The sequence below is a fragment of the Hordeum vulgare genome, chromosome 2H (genome assembly GCF_904849725.1).
Source record: "Hordeum vulgare subsp. vulgare chromosome 2H, MorexV3_pseudomolecules_assembly, whole genome shotgun sequence".
Classification (NCBI taxonomy): domain Eukaryota; kingdom Viridiplantae; phylum Streptophyta; class Magnoliopsida; order Poales; family Poaceae; genus Hordeum; species Hordeum vulgare.
In genome coordinates this window covers 226,302,514-226,308,851 of record NC_058519.1, presented here as the reverse complement: position 1 = coordinate 226,308,851, position 6,338 = coordinate 226,302,514, and positions in this window count along the sequence as shown.

The following is a 6,338-nucleotide window of genomic DNA, read 5'->3' as shown; positions in this document are numbered from 1 at the left end:
GGAGCTCCATCCGCCACCGTTTCGCCGCCTCTGGCGCACCCCCGACCATGCCACTGGTGCCACGAGGTCAGCGGTGAGGCCCTCGTTCCATTCCCCCTCTCCTTGCCGCCGTTCCCCTTCTCTAGCCGCCTCCCGTCGCGGAGCCCGAGCTCCTGTCGCCGGCAATGGCCGCCGCGGTCAGGGCTTCTCCCTCGACCGGCTCGGCATCGCAGCATGCTCGTGGTGGGCCGTAGGTGCCGCCCCGACCCCGAGCTCCTCCTCCCGCTATCTCTAGTGATGAGCCCCTCTTGGCTGAGCCTCGACCGCCATAGCCGTCGTCGTCGGCGACGCTACGGGCCGCCACGCGCAGTTTCGCGTGCAGGAATGGGTGCGGCTAGAGGCAATAATAATTAGTTATTATTATATTTCTTTGTTCATGATAATAGTTTATTATCCATGCTATAATTGTATTGATTGGAAACACAATACTTGTGTGGATACATAGACAAAACACTGTCCCTAGTAAGCCTCTAGTTGACTAGCTCGTTGATCAAAGATGGTCAAGGTTTCCTGGCCATAGGCAAGTGTTGTTACTTGATAACGGGATCACATCATTAGGAGAATTATGTGATGGACTAGACCCAAACTAATAGACGTAGCATGTTGATCGTGTCATTTTGTTGCTACTGTTTTCTGCGTGTCAAGTATTTGTTCCTATGACCATGAGATGATATAACTCACTGACACCGGAGGAATGCTTTTTGTGTATCAAACGTCGCAACGTAACTGGGTGACTATAAAGATGATCTACAGGTATCTCCGAAGGTGTTCGTTGAGTTAGTATGGATCAAGACTGGGATTTGTCACTCCATATGACGGAGAGGAATCTCGGGGCCCACTCGGTAATACAACATCACACACAAGCCTTGCAAGCAATGTGACTTAGTGTATGTTGCGGGATCTTGTATTACGGAACGAGTAAAGAGACTTGTCGGTAAACGAGATTGAAATAGGTATGCGGATACTGACGATCGAATCTTGGGCAAGTAACATACCGAAGGACAAAGGGAATGACATACAGGATTATATGAATCCTTGGCACTGAGGTTCAAACGATAAGATCTTTGTAGAATATGTAGTATCCAATATGGGAATCTAGGTCCCGCTATTGGATATTGACCGAGGAGTCTCTCGGGTCATGTCTACATAGTTCTCGAACCCGCAGGGTCTGCACACTTAAGGTTTGACGTTGTTTTATGCGTATTTGAGTTATATGGTTGGTTACCGAATGTTGTTCGGAGTCCCGGATGAGATCACGGACGTCACGAGGGTTTCCGTAATGGTCCGGAAATGAAGATTGATATATATGATGACCTCATTTGGTTACCGGAAGGTTTTCGTGCATTACCGGAAAAGTTTCGGGCTCATCGGTAGTGTACTGGGAGTGCCGAGAGGGGTGCCGGGGACCATCAGGAGGGGTGTCACGCCCCAAGGGGCCTCATGGGCTATGGGAAGAGATAAACCAGCCCCTAGTGGGCTGGAATAAGTTCCCACTAAGGCCTATACGGTTTGAGAAGGAAAAAACACAAGGTGGAAACAGTTTCCAAGTGGGAAGGTGGAATCCTACTCCAAGTAGGATTGGAGTAGGACTCCTCCACCTCCAATTTTGGCCAAACCTTTAGGTTTTGAGGCTGCCTCCTCCCCTCCCTCCCTCCTATATATAGTGGGGTTTTAGGGCTGATTTGAGACAACTTTTGCCACGCCAGCCCGACCACATACCTCCACGGTTTTACCTCTAGATCGCGTTTCTGCGGAGCTCGGGCCGAGCCCTGCTGAGATTAGATCACCACCATCCTCCGTAGCGCCGTCACGCTGCCGGAGAACTCATCTACCTCTCCGTCTCTCTTGCTGGGTCAAGAAGGCCGAGATCATCGTCGAGCTGTACGTGTGCTGAACGCGGAGGTGCCGTCCGTTCGGCACTAGATCGGAGCGGATCGCGGGACGGTTCGTGGGACGGTTCGCGGGGTGGATCGAGGGACGTGAGGACGTTCCACTACATCAACCGCGTTTATTAACGCTTCTGCTGTGCGATCTACAAGGGTACGTAGACCGGAAATCCCCTCTCGTAGATGGACATCACCATGATAGGTCTTCATGCGCGTAGGAATTTTTTTGTTGCCCATGCGACGTTCCCCAACAGTGGCATCATGAGCTAGGTTCATGCATAGATGTAATCTCGAGTAGAACACAAAAGTTTTTGTGGGCGGTGATGTGCGTTTTGCTGCCCTCCTTAGTCTTTTCTTGATTCTGCGGTATTGTTGGATCGAAGCGGCTCGGACCGACATTACTCGTACGCTTACGAGAGACTGGTTTCATCGCTACGAGTAACTCCGTTGCTCAAAGATGACCTGCGAGTGTCGGTTTCTCCAACTTTAGTTGAATCGTATTTGACCGAGGAGGTCCTTGGATGAGGTTAAATAGCAATTCATATATCTTCGTTGTGGTGTTTGCGTAAGTAACATGCGATCCTACTAGATACCCATGGTCACCACGTAAAACATGCAACAACAATTAGAGGACGTCTAACTTGTTTTTTCAAGGTATGCTTGTGATGTGATATGGCCAACGATGTGATGTGATATATTGGATGTATGAGATGATCATGTTGTAATAGTTAATACCGACTTGCACCTCGATGGTACGGCAACCGACAGGAGCCATAGGGTTGTCTTTAAACTAACGTTTCTGCTTGTAGATGTGTTTACTATATTGCTAGGACGTAGCTTTAGTAGTAATAGCATGAGTAGCACGACAACCCCGATGGCGACACGTTGATGGAGATCATGGTGTGACACCGGTGACAAGAAGATCACGCCGGTGCTTTGGTGATGGAGATCAAGAAGCACATGATGATGGCCATATCATGTCACTTATGAATTGCATGTGATGTTAATCCTTTATGCACCTTATCTTGCTTAGAACGACGGTAGCATTATGAAGTGATCTCTCACTAAAATTTCAAGACGAAATTGTGTTCTCCCCGACTGTGCACCGTTGCGACAGTTCTTCGTTTCGAGACACCACATGATGATCGGGTGTGATAGACTCAACGTTCACATACAACGGGTGCAAAACAGTTGCACACGCGGAACACTCGGGTTAAGCTTGATGAGCCTAGCATGTGCAGACATGGCCTCGGAACGCATGAGACCGAATGGTCGAGCATGAATCGTATAGTTGATATGATTAGCATAGAGATGCTTACCACTAAAACTATTCTCGACTCACGTGATGATCGGACTTGAGATAGTGGATTTGGATCATGTACCACTCAAATGACTAGAGAGATGTACTTTTTGAGTGGGAGTTCTTAAGTAATATGATTAGTCGAACTAATTGTCATGAACATAGTCTAATGGTATTTGCGAATTACGATGTAGCTTGCGCTCTAGCTCTACTGTTTTTAATTTGTTCCTAGAGAAAATTTAGTTCAAAGTTGATAGTAGGAAACTTTGCAGACTGAGTCTGTAAAACTAAGGATTGTCCTCGTTGCTGCGCAGAAGGCTTATGTCCTTAATGCACCACTCAGTGTGCTGCACCTCGAGCGTCGTCTGTGGATGTTGTGAACATCCGACATACACGTTTCTGATGACTACGCGATAGTTCGATGCAAAATACTTAATGGCTTAGAAGTGTGGCGCCGAAGACGTTTTGAAACGTTACGGGACATAAGTGATGTTCTAAACAGATGAAATTGTGATTTCATGCTTGTGCCCTTGTTAAGAGGTATGAGACCTCCGACAAGATTCTTTGTCCATGAAGTAAAGGAGAAAAACTCAATCGTTGAGCGTGTGCTCAGATTGTCTGAGTACGACAATCACTTGAATCAAGTGGGAGTTAATCTTCCAGATGAGATAGTGATGGTTCTCCAAAGTCACTGCCACCAAGCTGTGAGAGCTTCGTGATGAACTATAACATATCAAGGATAGATACAATGATCCTTGAGAGATTCGTGATGTATGACACTACGAAAGTAGAAATCAAGAAGGAGCATCAATGGTTGATGGTTAGTAAAACCACTAAGTTTCATGAAAGTCAAGGGCTAGAAGGGATACTTTGTGAAACAGCAAAACAGTTGCTGCACTAATGAAGAGACCGAAGTCTAAACCCAAACCCGAGACTAAGTGCTTCTGTTATGAGGGGAACGGTCACTGAGGCGGAGCTACCCTAGATGCTTGGTAGATAACTAGGCTGGCAAAGTCGAAAGTAGTATATTTGATATACATGATGTTGATGTGTGCTTTACTAGTACTCCTAGTAGCGCGAGGGTATTGGATACCGGTTCAGTTGCTAAGTGATTGGTAACACGAAATGAAAGCTACGGAATAAACGGAGACTAGCTAAAGGCGAGGTGACGATACGTGTTGGAAGTGTTTCCAAGGTTGATATGATGAAACGTCGCATGCTCCCTCTATCATCGGGATTGGTGGTGAAACCCAAATAATTGTTATTTGGTGTTTGCGTTGAGCATGAACATGATTGGATCGTGTTTGTTGCAATACGATTATTCATTTAAAAGAATAATAGTTATTCTATTTGCTTGAATAATTACCCTCAATGGTTTATTGAATCTCGATCATAGTGTTACACATGTTCATAATATTAGTGCCAAAAGATAAAAAGTAATAACGATAGTACCACTTAGTTGTGGCACTGCCACTTGAGTCATGTTGGTGTAAAATGCATGAAGAAGCTCCATGCTGATGGATCGTTTGGAATCACTTGATTTTGAATCACTTGAGACATGCAAAACATGCCACATGAAACAAGTAGAGTAACTTGTTGGGAGTAATGCATTTTTGATGTGTCCAGTGCAATAAGTGCTAAGGCACGCAGTGGATATCATTATGTTCTTACTTCACTGAAGATTTGAGTAGATACAGGAGTATTTACTTGATGATTCACAAGTCTGAAATGTTGAAAAGTTCAAAGCTATTTTAGAGTGACGATCATCGTGACAAGAGGATAAACAGTCTACGATATGATCATAGAGATGAATATCTGAGTTACGAGTTTTGGTACGTAGTTAAGACAATGTGAAATTGTTTCGCAGTTCACGCCACCTGGAACACCATAGTGTGATGATGTGTTTGAACGCCTTAGCCACGCTCTATTTGATATGGTGCATACTATGATGTCTCTTATCGAATTACCACTATCGTTTATGGGTTATGCATTAGAGACAACCGCATTCACTTTAAATAGGGCACCGCGTATTTCCGTTGAGATGACACAGTATGGACTAAGGTTTAGAAAAATCTAAGCTGTCGTTTCTTGAAAGTTTGGAGCTGCGATGCTTATTTGAAAAAGTTTAAGTCTGATAAGCTCGAACCCAAAGCGGATAAATGCATCTTCATAAGATATCCAAAACAGTTGGATACATCACCTATCTCAGATCCGGAAGAAAAGTGTTTGTTTCTAGAAATAGATTCTTTCTTGACGAAAGGTTTCTCTTGAAAGAATTGAGTGGGAGGGTGACAGAACTTGATGAGGTTATTGAACCATCACTTCGACTAGTGTGTAGCAGGGCACAGGAAGTTGTTCCTGTGGCGCCTACACCAATTGAAGTGGAAGCTGATGATGGTGATCATTGAGCTTCGGATCAAGTTACTACAAACCTCGTAGGTCGACAAGGTCGCGTACTACTACAGAGTGGTATGGTAACCCTGTCTTGGAGGTCATGTTGTTGAAAAATAATGAACCTACGAGCTGTGAAGAAGCGATGGTGGGCCCGGATTCTGACAAATGGCTGGAGGCCATGAAATCCGAGAGAGGATCCATGTATGAAAACAAAGTGTAGACTTTGGAAGAACTACTTGATGGTCGTAGGACTATTGAGTAAAGATGGATCATTAAAAGGAAGACAGACGATGATGGTGATAAGTCACTATTAAGAAAAGATCGACTTGTCGCAAAGATGTTTCCGACATGATCAAACAGTTGACTATGGTGAGACTTTCTCACTCGTAGCGATGCTAAAAGTCTGTTAGAATTATGTTAGTAGTTGTTGCATAATTTTTGAAATATTGCACATAGGATGTCAAAACATTGTTTCCTTGACGGCTTCCTTGAGCAAACATTGTATGTGATACAACCAGAAGGTTTTGTCGATCCTAAAGATACTAACAAGTCTCCAAGCTCCAACGATCCTTCAATGGACTGGTGCAAGCATCTCGGAGTTGGAATATACACTTTGATGAGATGATCAAAGATTTTGGGTTTGTACAAGGTTTATGAGAAACTTGTATTTCCAAAGAAGTGAGTGGGAGCACTATAGAATTTCTGATAAGTATATGTGG